Source organism: Notechis scutatus, chromosome 4, assembly GCF_049901735.1.
Source record: "Notechis scutatus isolate UNSWTSFEM ecotype Mainland chromosome 4, rNotScu1.2, whole genome shotgun sequence".
In the NCBI taxonomy this organism is placed as follows: domain Eukaryota; kingdom Metazoa; phylum Chordata; class Lepidosauria; order Squamata; family Elapidae; genus Notechis; species Notechis scutatus.
This window is the reverse complement of record NC_142012.1, coordinates 43,456,637-43,471,758: the sequence shown is the minus strand read 5'-3', so window position 1 is coordinate 43,471,758 and position 15,122 is coordinate 43,456,637. Positions and strand designations below refer to the sequence as shown.

The window sequence follows — 15,122 nt, the reverse complement described above, 5'->3', positions numbered from 1 at the left end:
AACCTTTTGCTGGACTCTAATTGCCTTTTCTTTTTTTTTCCCTTTTGCTATATGTTGTTCTGGATAACCTCTGATCCATTTTATCAAAATCATGGCAATGTTTGAGGGGTGAGGGAGGTGAAGAGACATTAGACTTTTACCCCTGGATTCTGTATCTTTTGAATGTGCAAAACACCTGGAGTTTATTTCTATTGAATTTTTCTTATAATCTTGGATTGAAATATAGAGGTGTGTGTGTTTGTATGTGTGTGTATTCCCTGGTTAAGTTCAACAGATTAAAATGGCTAAACAGTGTCTGAAATCTAAGAAAGAAGTGTGGGGAAATATGCAGCTTCTAACTGGATTTCTCTTACAAAATCTTGATCAAAGTTTAATGATAGTTTAAAGAATGTTAAAATCTGAAGATTTATCATTGGATAAAGATACACAAAAGGACTTTGATCCAGAAGAGTGAATTTCATCTGTTGTTCTGAAGTTTAAGTAGGCATACTTCTTCAACATTACGGCTTTAGCTGGAAGGGAGGGAGACAAATTCCTCTACAAAGGAATTCCTTTCTTCTAGAAAAATGGAGGGAAACTGGATGGATTTATTACAGTTAACTGGTAACTACTTCTGCTTGCACTCTGAGTGGAAGATAGATTTATTCTGGAGACTGAATTTACTACATTTAATTAAACAACAATATTAAGAAACAAACATGGATTTTTGTCCATTTATAACTTTGCTGATGATTCAGGATAGTTAAGATCCCATAGTAAATTTTCTATGAGTGGATTACAATAACAGTTTGTTAACAGAGAGTTTTGAAGAATTAATTTTGTTCTATTTTACTATTATTGTTTTTCCTGCTAACTACTGTGTCATTAATATAACATATAGAAGATAGGTCAACAAGTTGCAAATAGATTTAGTAGTTTAAAATTTTTAGGAGAGCCTGTTTCACAAGTAGTAGGAACTAATGTTGTGCTGAATATTAATCAGTATTCAAACAGAGGGGATAATAGGTGTATAATGTGTTGTGGGTTTTTTATATATATGCATCTTTTTAATGTTCTATTTTGTGTGGTTTCTTTCTGTTGTGTCTTCTTGGGTTTGGTTATTTTATTTTGTATTTTAACTTTGTTCTGAATAAAATAAAAATATATTTTAAAAAATTAAAATCCATTCCTTCTTTCAGTCTGCAATCAGATTTAAAACAACGCTTTAGAGAGGGCCCCTGTCTGAGGGTTCTATGCTCAACAACCAAAGCGCTCATCCGATAGACAATCTAAGGAGGCAAAAAGCAAGGTACATTCTGCTGAGCATGATGCTATAGTCTCCCAGGTGCCTGTGTAGTAGCAGAAATTTAAGTCCACCTGGAGAAACACCTGCCAGAAAGATGGGCTTGAGAGATGACTCAGAAGGAACATACACTAGAGTTCACAAGATTGAAAGTTCACAAGAGTTCACAAAAAAAGTAAAATCCATCCTAGAACAAGCATAAATATTTCAGAATAAAAGGGGACAATAAATAATTACCAGAATGGGCATGCCCAATATTATATGTTTTTTCTGTTATTTGTTCATGAAAAACTTGGGTCCTGGAAATACATTCTTCAATCCTCTCTTTGTTTAAGTCTGGTAAATTTAATGATCATGGTCATCTGAAGGCTTGGGTTCACTAAACTGCAATTTATATTTAATATCCCAAGTTCAATTTTGACTATTGGAGGTTTTTATACTTAAAAAAATGGGGGAAATGTTTTTCTGAGGTTTTAAAAAAGTGTGTTTTGGAAAGAATTTAAATATATACAATACTTATTTTTAGAAATATTTATTTAGAAAAAAATCTAGATCAAAAGTCAAAAGTAAGCAAGTGTATGAATAAGAATCAAGCCCTTCCTTTTCTGAAAGTTGTCACTGCCTATGGAAGGAAAAAAAATCATCTTTTTTTTTCACTGAGAGTTACATTGCACAGCTTGTCCTAAAGGAATTTAATGTTAGGAGATTGTAATTGTCTTTTCCATTTTAAGTATAATTTAAAATAATGGGAAATTTGATTAATCCTTTTAAAATATTTTTTTTTGGGGGGGGGATTCTTTTTATCTCAAATGCAATATTAGCATTGGTTTAATTTTTCCCAAGTTAGTAAGTGGGCAATAGTACAATCTAAAAAGAAAATGTTTGAAAATGTTTGAAAATGTGTGTGTGTGTGTGTGTGAGAGAGAGAGAGAGAGAGAGAGAGAGAAATCAGTTTCTAGTTATAGAAGATCAGATAGTCATGGATCTTTTTAAAATTTAGACATAGTATGATAAATGTGATGTGTTGTTCATATGAATTGGCCTTGTTTTCAGATTGGTCAGAAATACCAGTGATATGCCTTTCAGAATTTCAGTCTGGAAAGCGGTAATCCAATGTGCATTTTAAATTAGGATATGACCTAGCATTTGACATGGACAGTTGATGTATAGGTAGTCCTCCAGGTATGAAAGGTCATTTAATGATTGTTCAGAGTTACAACAGACCTCCCTCCAAGACCTACATACGACCTTGTTTCAAAGTTATGAAATCTGCAGAGCCCATCCGGTCATTCGCCCTTAAGATTGTCCGCAGAGATGTTGCAGCATGGTCACCTATTTATTTCCCCCGCTCAAACTGCTGGGTCCCCAAAGACACTGGACTTGCTTTGTCCCCACCAGATTCCATATGGTCCTCCTCCACCCTTCACAATCACTCACCTTCCAAAGATCTGCAGAGCTCAGAAGTAGGGGAAGGAAAGAAAAGCAGGCCTCTCTTGCTGGGCCATGTGGGAGAATTCTCCCACCTATTCTCCCAGTATCTTTTTTGAACCAGCTACGTACATGCAGCCTTGTCACAAAGCAGCTGAGCAGCATGATTAGGGAAAGTCCTGTGCTTTGCAAAGAAACATTAAATTTACCAGCAATGCAGATCTTTCCCCTCTACATAGACTTCCCCAAGCCAGCCAGTCGTGCTGCCCAAGCTGTTTTCAAACCTGAGCTAGCTCAGATTTCAAATACCGAGGTTTGCAAAGAAACGTTTAATTCATTTCTGTGAGCTCTCTCCCCTCTGTGCAGAGAAGCCTCTGCATTTTGAAATCTGAACTAGCTCTTGGCAAAGCAGCCTTTTCCCCTCCATGCAGGCTAACTTCTGCATGGTTGGCTAGCTTGGGAAAGTCTTTGCAGAGGGAAAAGGCTCCTTTGCTGGTGAATTAAATGCTTCTTTATAAAGCACAGAATTTTCCCTGACCATGCTTTCAGATCCTTTGTAGCTAGGCTGCACAAGTGGCTGGATCGACAAAGATGACACTTGTGGAATTATCGCATATGGGCCGACAAGAGAGGCCTGCTCTTCTTCCCTTTCCCCATCTCCTGAGCTCTGCAGATCTTTGCAAAGTAAGTGAGCTATTGCGGGGGGGTGGAGGAGGAGGCCCAACTGGCTGTGGGGGACCCCAAGAGGTGGGAAGTAGAGAGGGTTAGGGTCATCCTTGAGGCACTAGGGTCATTTCTGTGCAGTTAACCCGCACAGGGAAGAGCAGGGTTGGGGGGGGGGCTCATTAATGATGTAGGTTATTTACTTTCTCAACTTACAACAGTAATGGGGCAGGCTCCATAACTGTCGTAACTTGAGGGTAAACTGCATAGAATTAAATAGGACTTACGAAGTTGACACATCTGGCTTGTGAGTTCCACTGGTTATTACTTATTAGTTGGTTTCTGGATGTAATTCAAGGTGTTGATTAACATGCTTATTGCTTTACATAGCTTTGGACTTAGTTATTATAAAACTTCCCTCCAATTGTGTCTATCCATTTGTAAAATATGGTAGACTGGGTATGTTCTTTCAGTTAAACAATGCCATCATATGGATTTCTGTAAATGTATCTTCTCAGTCACTGTTTCTGCTATATCTATTTATCAAGAGATCTGTTTAAATCATCAATACTCTGTTTTAGAGAAGCATTGAAAACTTGGCTTTTCAAACTGGCCAAATTATTTGGAATCCTTTTCAGAGTTGAAGTTGAAATTATTTTTATGTAATCCCTAGAGTATCATTTATTTTCAGTATTGGTTTGTTTCGTGTTGCAATAAAGTGTCTGATTCAGTGGGCTTATAAGTGTATTATATTATTATGAAGTATCCTCAGAATCTGTTCCAGTAATTCCAGTAATTTATTTTTAAAGCAGAAAAATATAACCAGAATCTAGAATCATGGTTTAGGGTTAAGTTTCACTTGGGTGATATTGGAACAAGTCCGAGCAAATCTTTAAATTTTCATGCTAATTCCATGTTCAATCTTATTTTCAGATTAAAAGCTTTCCTTTCCATTTTTATCAGTTGCATGTGTTGTATTATCCAATCCCAAGGAATTGTGGTGAATCTTAATTGTGGTTTCCTTAAAATAAACAAGTTTAATTATTAATACTGCTAAGTTTAGTGTCAAAAATGAAAACCAGCCTCCTTATAGGTGGAATTGTCAAAATATTGCAATATAACACAACTTCTGAAATAGCCCATTATATTTATTAATACATAACATAGTTTTAATTTTGAAATTATTATTTTTGTTTCTCTATCTTCCTTATAAATACTTATTTTGGTTATAATTTATGTGAGCATCCTCCTGAATGCCTTTTCAGTTTTAAGTGTTTTCCTTAAAATTTAACTCTTCTGTGTGCTTCACTATATTGGATAAAAAGACAGGATTCAAATCAAATATGCAATAATAGCATTTGAACAATCTGTGCTGATTCAAACAAAATAATCATTTTATAATTATACTATCATCTTGTTTATCTGGCAAGACATAATCAAGAGCCATTTGCACTTCATTAAGAAAGCAGTAGGAAGCTGCTTATATCCTGAGTTTAACTTTGTGTAGGGAATCTGTCCTTGTAGTTTCGTGCTTAGCTGCCCACCCCAAAGGAAGGTTGTTCACAACAAGAGATACAAAAACATCAGACACAAATATTAAAAGTCATAGTAATAAATAGTCTAAAAATTCAAAATTATAGGTGCAGTGCATGGGAAATGCTCTAAGCTCACTGTTCATTGACTGTACTAATATTTTACTAATATTTGTACTAATATTTTAAATGTTTACATTTGTCTAGGTATATATGGCATTTGGATTGAAAGAAAAAAATACCTGTCAGTATATTGCCTATCATAGTATTTTTTTCCTGTTTTCTTCTTTTATTTGAAATATACAATAGTTTTTTATCCAAAAATCTCTATTCAAAACAGTTTACAAAAATATTAAAAATTAATATACTGTATCATCTAGTTAAAACTAGTAGGAAAATTAAAGCAACACCTAAAAATCTTATAACAGTATCAATAGCATAATCAAATCAGTTTTGTTTTTATTTAGCTTCAGTTGAGGCTATATAAAGAAGAAATCAGATCCTAAGCTCTAATTTTCATATAGCTATTGCTGTTTCGCATTTATTAATCTCATTATGCTTCTTAAGATAGTGGCACATCCGAGAGAAACTTAAAAGGATATCAGATTAATGAGAAAAGAAATGTTCTTTAACACTGAAAAATTTCAAATCATTCAAGACTTCAAAGTTTTCAAATACACTCAGAAACAATCTAATAGTGAAGACAGTTTAGCAATGTAAAAACTGAATTACTGTTTATTTTGTACTATGAAAAATGTCCAATCTAAACTATTCTATGTGTTCATAATCCTATGAATATAGAAGTTATATTTTTAAGATTGAAGAGGGATTTAAAAAATAAATTAACCAGTATCCACAATTCAGTTTAGAACTAAGACATTTCTAACAGTGTGCTGTCATTAAAATCTTAATATACCCAGTACTTCACACTCATATTTAATGTGTTCTTCTCTTTAAAGCAGCTATTTCACAATACCAGTCCATTTTCATAATTAAAATTTAACATGTATAAGCAGATGTATATCTATATATTTCTTATGGAAACCCAAGATACAGGTAATTGGCAGATGAATACTTTATTTGAAATTATTGTTAGAAGGTTTTAATATAGTAACATAAATGTGAGATGTATAAGCTTTTAGTTTTGAATTTCTATGAACAGGGGTTGCCTCCTGGTGTGAAACTTGTCCTAAAATAATAACCCATCAGTTCAGAAACATAATAGATTTAGAATTCAACAGCCAGTCTGCTTGAAGAGATCATTTATCATTCTTACTAATATACAACATAACAGATAGAATCATTACCCCTTTGTTCTTCAATTCCTATCTTGCATTCATTGGTTACATTGTAAAAGCTTCTTTTGTTTTGTTTTGGTGGTCAAGTATATGTACTTTCTATCTTTTCTGCAAAACCAAAAATGAAAGAAAGATTTCTGCAATAAAAATAGAAGCTAATTTTTGTTAAATTGGCTGGGTATGGTATTTCTGTAAGAAACCAGGAAAACAAAGTGCAACTTCTGACCTCCCCATGGTCTGGTCAAACATTGAACCTGGCCCCATGCAACTTTCTTTCCTATGAGCTGCCTCTACATTTTGCATCCACTTTCCCTTTCATTTCATTTCACTGCTGTTTTTTCAAGACTGATTTATCTTTATTCTGCTTCCCCTATTTCTGATCTACTCAGGACAATATGAGAAGACTTCTGGTATGATTGGAACAATTTGATGTAAAGCTTATAAGGTGTTCTGAATGTGAATCATTTTATGTATCTCTCATCTCATTATTTTAAGTATTTATCAAATGGCTCTGTTGATCAGAATAGGAAAAGTTGGCTAAATTGTCTTTTTTCCTGAAACAAAAATAGTTGACTTTTTTGTTATGTGTTTAAATAATTTAACAGTCTTAAAGGTATAGTGCAGCAGAAAATCTTATATTAATAGTAATATTACTAATATTAGTAAGTAAGAATCACAAGAAGATATCTTATACCTTTGTATAGTTGATAAAGCATAAGCTACATATTATAAAAAGCTTATTTCTTGGCAGCATCTTTACTAAATGAAACCCAGAGTAGAGAAATATTCACTTCCAGATTAATCCCTGCAATTTCAATTCTCATTTACGCAGAGGAGAGTCTTCCCTTCTTTTTTAGCTATTGTAAAGGAACAGGGTTTTAGATACATCATAATATATCTCCTTTGCTGCTTCTGGGAATTTAAAGAATGAGTACAGCTCCCAGGTTTGTGTCTAAATATTCAAATACTACACTACTGCAACATCAGCAGTAATAGGATTTTGTGCATTAGCAGTCATTTTCCTACTCGAATTCAAGTAATATGAAGTGTTTGTATGCATTCTATGTATAATTACATGCATTGAAACTGCAACACTTAAACCTACATAGAAGGCAATATTAGACACATCAATACAAAGCAAGCAACAGATACTGTCTTTTCATTGTTCATTCTAATCCAAAATGTTCAGTGGTAATTTTCTTTTTTAAACGTATAATCAAACTGGTAGAATACTTTTCTGCTGCAAATTTCTTCTACTGAATGGTTTTTGTAGATACTTGATTATCTAATTTACCATTTGTAAATGTAAGTTCATTGGGATAAAAAGACATTAAAAGTAAGAAAAGAAAGCAGCTTAAGGCTATATTCTGAGGATTTTATTGAAACTCTAGTTTTTTTCAACTTTATATACAATACATATATTCTTCTGTGAAACAAAATATACATTACTCCCCAGATTACAGAAGTACAAGCCCATTTCTTGGAATGAATGGTACATGTGGTTCATGAATAGCCTGCTGGGGGGAAAAGGAGAAAATAAAAGTGGCTAATTAAATACCTTTTTAAAAATGCAATAACATTAAGTTACCAACACTAGGTTTACACTTTTAAAACACGAAACTTTTAAAATGCTGCTAGAAACTACTTGCTTTCAAGGGCACATTGCCAATGCAAACTTAAGGGGATATAGGGATCATCTTGATTTTGACTGCAAGTAAACCATTATTTAGTAGCGTTTTGAACATCCTATAGCAGTAATTTACTATAGAATCATGGAACTAGAAGGGACCTCCTTGGAGGTTTTCTAATCTAGCACCTTTCCAAGGCAAGAGATCTTTATACCATCCCAGTCAAATGGTTGTCCAATCTTTTTTCCCCAAAAAAAAACTTCCAGCAATGGAGAACACACAACTCCAGGAAGCAAGCTGTTCCACTCATTAATTGTTTTCAAGAAAATATTGGACAAACATTTGTCTGAGATGGTATAAGAATTCCTGCCTTAGGCAGTGGGTTGGACTAGATCAGGGGTCCCCAACCGCCGGTCCGTGGACCGGTACCGGGCATGGAACAAGCCTTACCGGGCCGCTGGTTGCTGGCGCCGCCATCTTTTTGGTAAAAGCAATTTTTCGTCAAAAAGATGGCGGCGCCAGCTGCTGGTGAGCTTTTCTGGGTGAAAGCCATTTCTACCCGAAAAAGCTCACCAGAAGCTGCGCCGCCATTTTTGACGAAAAAATCACTTCCGGTGACGCCACCGGAAGTGATTTTCGTCAAAAAAATGGCGGCGCCCAGCTGACGCTGAACCGGGCAGGCGCTCCAGCTGACGCCGGAACCGGGCCGCGGCGTCAAAAGGTTGGGGATCCCTGGACTAGAAGACCTCCAAGATCCTTTCCAGCCCTATGCCTCTATGATTATTCAGTTGATTTTGTGATATATCCTTCTTTTAAACACTTTAGGTTAAATACTTATTTTTAAAATACAGGACATTGAGAAACTATTTAAACATAGGCTCAGCAACAAGTCTATTTCAATAGATATAATTGATTTAATTATTTAGTTGCATTTCCAGAGTCTCAGCTGAAGAAGTATTTTTCTTGCCCATTAGTGGTGCCCAGTGTTGAAATTTAGGAAATATCCTAAGGCGTAGAACACATACTTTATCCACTAAGAGCTCCAAATTATCTCTAAAAGAACATATTTGATCCACTTGCTTGAGTATTTATCAAGTGGAAATTTCTGATTGCATGAAGATGTACAGAGTTGAATGACTAAAGGCTAATCTAGAACTGTAATAAAGCTTATGCTGTGCAATGCAGTGCAGTGAAATAATTGCTAGCTGTGACTTGACCAAAAAGCAATAAACTGTCATCTAGCATAGGAAATTGATGGTATTTTTTTTCCAGAAGTGAAAGACTAAATGTTCAAAAAGGGAGAAGCCTGGACACTTAGCCTTACTTTTACTTGGGGACTGAGAAGGTACCTATTTGTCAAATGAACAGCTCTGTGTGTTGTTTTTCTGTCAAAGTGAACAATCACTCAGTACATTCCACATGTGAGCTTGACATGAATGTCTATATCTGTCATGCAAGCCTATACTGATGAAAAAGGAAAGATGCTTTTCTTGTCAGTACAGAGTTTGTGCAACAGAGATGTACAGTACAGCCTCAGGTGCCAGAACCATGTACAACCCTCTGGTACAGGATGTAATTCCAATTCCAAAACTTGCTACTAAATAATACTTCCAGGGTGATTTTTACTATAAGGATTAAATTGCAAATACAGAGTTAGAAAGTGATAGTTTTAACTGCAGTTAAAATGTAATTATACATGTAAATTATGTAAACTCAAATTAAGTTCTTGTTTAGGTCAGACCATCACTTGGCATTTCATTCAAGCACCAACTATAGCCCTTAGTCAGGAGTGGGCTTCAAATATTTCAGCAACCAGTTCTCTGCCTGGTTGCTGAGTGGGTGTGGCCATAGTGGGCATGGTCTATTCGGCCTCCTGCATAATGGCGGGGGGCATTTTTGCCTTCCCAAGACTCCGGAGGCCCTCTGGAGGCCAGAAACGGGCCCATTTTTGGCCTTCCAAAACTTCCGGGAGGCCCGTTTTTTGCCCTTCCCAGGCTCCGGAGGCTTTTCTCAAGCCTTTGGGAGGGTGAAAATGGCCTCCTCTGGGCTCTGGAGGCCCTCCGGAGGTCGGAAACGGGCTTGTTTCCAGCCTTCCGGAGCCTTCGGGAGGCCCATTTTTTTTCGCCCTCCCCAGGCTCCCTGCGGGCCCTGTATTTACCTGGCATACAAAATGGGCTGCATGGGGACTCCGGGGAGGGGAGGAGCAGGTGGGCAGGGCCAGCCAGGTGTGTGATTTACCAGTTCATCGAACCGATAATTAAAAATGATAAAATTAAGTACCTGTTCGCCCAAACCAGGGAAAACTGGTAGCAACCCACCCCTGCCCTTAGTCTGTCATAGGTTCTTCTTTTCTGTTGTATTAGATTGGATTATTATATACTTAGATTGACCCAGACTCAAGAGACACAAAAACACTGGAATCTAGACAGATGTGTTTTTTTTTATATCTCCCTGTAAGAGTTGGGAATATACTTTATTTTTTTATTTTTTTAAATGAAGATACAAAAGAGAAATATAAAATAAATCTGTATGTGAGTTTTTTCTATTGCTTGTTCTGCCTTGATTCCTCTCTCTGAAATTTCTTCTGTTTTTTTCTTCTGTTACTGGCTATCATGTAGAGCAGGGGTCCCCAACCACCGGTCCGCGGACCAGTACCGGTCCGTGGAACAAGTCCTACCGGGCCGCTGGTTTGCTGGGTGCCGCCATCTTTTTTTGATGAAAAAGTGCTTCCGGTGAGCTTTTCCGGGTAGAAAGCTCGCCGGAAGCACTTTTTCATCAAAAAGATGGCGGCGCCCAGCTAATGCCGGTACCGGGCCGCGCCATAAAAAAGGTTGGGGATACCGGGCCGCGGCATAAGAAAGGTTGGGGATCACTGATGTAGAGTACTTGCAACTTTCCACATTGTGCATTTATACTTGCACTTTTCCTTGCTGCGTCTCTGTACTTCCTTCCTCTGGCCCATATACTCCCTTTAAAATAAAATTCTTTCTTTTATTTGGCTGTTTTTAGTCTGTTTTCTTGTGGATGCAGACCATTCAGAACATGTGTATCGTCCCTTCTCTCTCATCTCCTCTCACACCTATTTCAAGGTTGTAGTTGCAGTTGTATTGATAATTCTGCCAATCTGATACTGGGGAGAAAGCTCAAATAGGAGAGAAATAAGCAGCATAGATAACTTACGATTTTTCTAAGCAGCCTTTCGCATACCTCAATCCTTTAAAGAAAAATATATCAACAGAATCTTCGATGTTTGCTTGTTTGTTTGTTGTTCACACCATTAGGGCAACTTCACTGTCTTTACCATACCACAGTAAGAAGTCACAATGAGATTTTGCTCTCCAGCTTGCTGTACAGTATTAAACCAATATGTATCCAGATATCACCTGGTCAGTCATGAAGTGAGTGGTTGATGATCGGTTATCATAAGTCCTGACTCCATAAATAAATCTGGAGTATTGATTGCCTATTTTAGCATGGATGTCTCTTTTTTAATTGTATTATATTTTTGTATTCTTAGAAAGAGTGTCTTCAAGAGATAGGGAGTCTGTCCCTTTATGGTCTTCAATAAGGTTTGCTCCTAAGCATACATTAGAGGCTTCTATTTGAGGACAAAAGGTTGAGTAAAATCTAATCCTTTTAATACTGGTTTATCATATAGTGCATTTTTTACTTTATCAAATGATTCTGGGCATTCTTTAGTCCACTTAATTTATGTGGGTTCTGCTTTTTAATGTTAAATCTGTGAGGGGTAGAGCCAAAATAGAAAAATGAGGAATGACCTTTAGTAATACCCCACTACTCCTAAGAAAAATTGGACTTCTATCTTTGTTTCAAATGCTTCAACCTTTTGGAATCCTTTGGAGGTTTCAGGGTTTCAACCTTCCCTTCCCAGGCCCCTTTCCCACAGAAACCTAAATATCAGTTTCTATCAGATGATGCTTTTCAGGATTTATGGTTAGATCAGGTTTTTTTAAAAAAAAACAAAAACTGTCAAGTATCAACCTTAGGTGTTGAAGGTGTATTTCCCAGTTTTGCTATAAATGAGAATATCATCTAGATACGTAGCGTACCATATCACTTTATCAGGTAAGATTTATTCATAAGACACTGGAAAGTAGGTAGTGTCCCATGTAGCCTAAAAGGCATTGTCTAGAATTGAGAGAGGCCTTGTGGCGTGGCAAATGTGTCTCCTTTGAATGATGTTTCAGTAGAATTTGGAAATATCCTTTGGGTCAGTCTAAAGATAATAAATTCTGATTCCATCTAGGCCATCCAAGAGGCCATCAACTCGGACCACTGAATATTTCAAATTTTGCCACTCAGTTTATATTCTGGAAATCTACACAAACTCATATTTCTTCATTTGATTTTGTCAGTAAATGATTGGAGAATACTAGTGACTTACAAATAGTTCTATAATGTCCATTTCGAGTGTCATATTTGCTTCACTTTGTTAAATTGCTTGCCTACATTTTTTAGATGTTCTGGAAACCTGTAGGTAGGCTGTTGAATAGATTGCATTTTTCCCTTTCTGTACTATGTTCTATTCAGTGGTGGGATTCAAAATTTTTTACTACCAATTCTGTGGGCATGGCTTGATGGGCGTGGCAGGGGAAGATACTGTAAAATCTCCAGTCAGAGGCGGTATTTGCCGGTTCTTCAAACTACTCAAAATTTTCACTTCTGATTCTCCAGAACTGGTCAGAACCTGCTGAATACCGCCTCTGGTTCTACTGCATCCATTAATCCTGGTTGCATGTTTAACATATTTTTAAAGTCACTTAATGTCTTTTCCATATCTTTTGATTGATTTGCAGATAAATTGAATGTATGTATTTGTTTGTTTGTTTATTTAGCAAATTTATATGGCTACCCAACTCCAGGTGGCCTACAGAACATAAAACCCAATAACCCTCACCCCTTGCAACAACAATCAGACAAACCACTTGATAAGCTCCCTATCATCCTGGAATGCCCAGGTCACTGCCAAGCCAGTGTCTTCCAAAGAGCATCATGGTGGATGACAATCTTATTTATATAGGGATGATATTCCTTAGGGAGTGAGCCACCATGGAGAAGAACTTTAAGGAAGTCTTATCTAGGTCCCACTAGATAGACCACCTTAAGAAAGGGGAACGTAACTGTTGAGGTAGTTCCCCGTTAGGAGAATGAGCGCAATGAGCGCACACAGGGAGACGTAGTGAGAGTAGGGAAGAATAACACATAACTAGCACACAGATACACTGTATAGTAAAATGTAGGTTTTTACTTCCAGTAAATGGTTAAGCAAAGTCCACACACAGTCCAAGTCATTCACAGTTAAAGCAGTCAGTTTTCAGTCCAGGGTTAATTCCAATATCAGTCCAGTATCAAAAACAGTTCTGTAACAGACTTACATCAGATCCAAGAATAACAGTCAATAGGGGAAAAGGGAGGTACAGCAACACTCTCAGCAACAAGAGAACAAGACTAAACAACCCAGGTTTCTGGCTCCATCTTATGGCCATTTGAGGAACCACACCCAATTACAATTTTAGTATTCCCTTAAAGAGACAGTATTAAAATGTCTATCCTGGTTTATATATTTTCCAACCTAACTGTTAGGTGATTTACATTCCTAACAGTAACATACCCTGCCTTCCCACTCTGGTGAGTTTGGCAGGTGTATCTGAGAAAAGACCTTCAAATAGCCTGACCTCAGACCACGTAGAGCTTTAAAGGTGATTATCAGCATCTTGAATTGGACCTAGAAGCAAATCAGCAACTAGTGCAGCTCAGTGGTGGGATTCAATTTTTTTTACTACCAGTTCTAGTGGGCATGGCAGGGGAAGGATACAAATCTCCAATCAGAGGTATTTGCCGGTTGTCCGAACTACTCAAAATTTCCGCTACCGGTTCTCCAGAACTGGTCAGAACTGCTAAATACCACCTCTGGTACAGCTCCTGTACAAAATGTTACCTTTCTTGCACAAACCATGCAAGCCAGTTTTAATATGCACCTTTTCACATGATTGCATCCCAAGCTTGATCCAACAGTTCTGGTTTCCTTTTTTTAATGCAAATAAAGTTGTCTCAAGTTTAGTTTTATCAAGACATTTTCTTAAGAGATTAACATAATACATTTTCTTTTACCTTTATTCTAGTTCAGATTCATAATTCACTGGCTGAGTTCTTCTTATGTAGAGATCCTGCTACTTAGTTTGCAATTTGTTCTTTTACTATGTAATAACAACAATAGCTGGTTTCTCACATTGAATTGCTTTGATTTTAAACCTTTATCATACTGCCTCTTTTGTTTTTTCCTGGCTGTTTGTTATTGTTTCTGGGTAACGTGCCTTTAACTGGTTTTTCTGAGTTAATGTATATTCTATTAAGTTCTTAAGACCTTCTAAGTTTTCACACCAGCCTTCTTAGTAAGATCAAATAATTTTGAGAAGATGTTCCTGTGATTACACTGCAAGTAAAAATGCACCATTCCTCTTAGTTCTAGAATACGATGAACTTATTTACCTGGTCCTGTTGCTGGATTTTAGCAGTTACCCAATAATTGGTTAACTCTACTCTTAGCTAAAAATATCAGCAATATTTTTAGAGTTTATTTTTACCACACTCTTCACAAGAATAAATCATTTCTCACTCTTTTCCAAGAAAATTGCCTGTAGTACTATGGGAATGTATAGTGTAAAATAATGTATTGTTATATAATTTTGAGTTGGCTAAACATGACATCAATATATCAATATTACTTCCACTAGATTTTGGGAGTGAGAATTTCAGCAACTTTTTAAAAATGCATGTAAGATATTTCCATTGTTGGCACTTTTTTGCCCAAGCCTATTCTATAAAAAAACCTTTACTAGATGGCAGCACTATCTGACCCTGGAATACACAAAAAGTTAACCAGTGATTCTCCTGGTTAATATTTGTACTATGATATTTTTTAAAAAAACACCTTTGATATAGTTTAGACTAGAAAATGATAGGACATCACAGAAGAAGGCAGTAATGACCTTTCCATTTTTAAATTATTTTTAAAACTATAGTATATTAGATTTATATCTTGTCACCACCTGTTTTCCGTCAATGCCAACTCAGTCAGGTGGATTGGACATTGTCAAGAAATCTATGTATGAAGTTGTGAGAGTTACTTTTTACATGTTTCGAAGTATAAAACCAAATAGTAAGTCATACCATGGAACAAATGGAAACCAGATTACTTAAAAGACCTTAATTTGGAGCAAGCCTAGGAAAGATATAAAAAAATTGAACAGTGATTAAAATGTATATAGAA

The 15,122-nt window shown here is 36.4% G+C and overlaps 1 protein-coding gene across 27 annotated transcripts in view; it reads left to right on the top strand.

The window, feature by feature from the left end:
* The window catches only part of TENM3 (teneurin transmembrane protein 3), a 708,976-nt gene that overhangs the window by 557,547 nt on the left and 136,307 nt on the right, over positions 1–15,122 (top strand). The gene's annotated exons all lie outside the window — the stretch shown is intronic.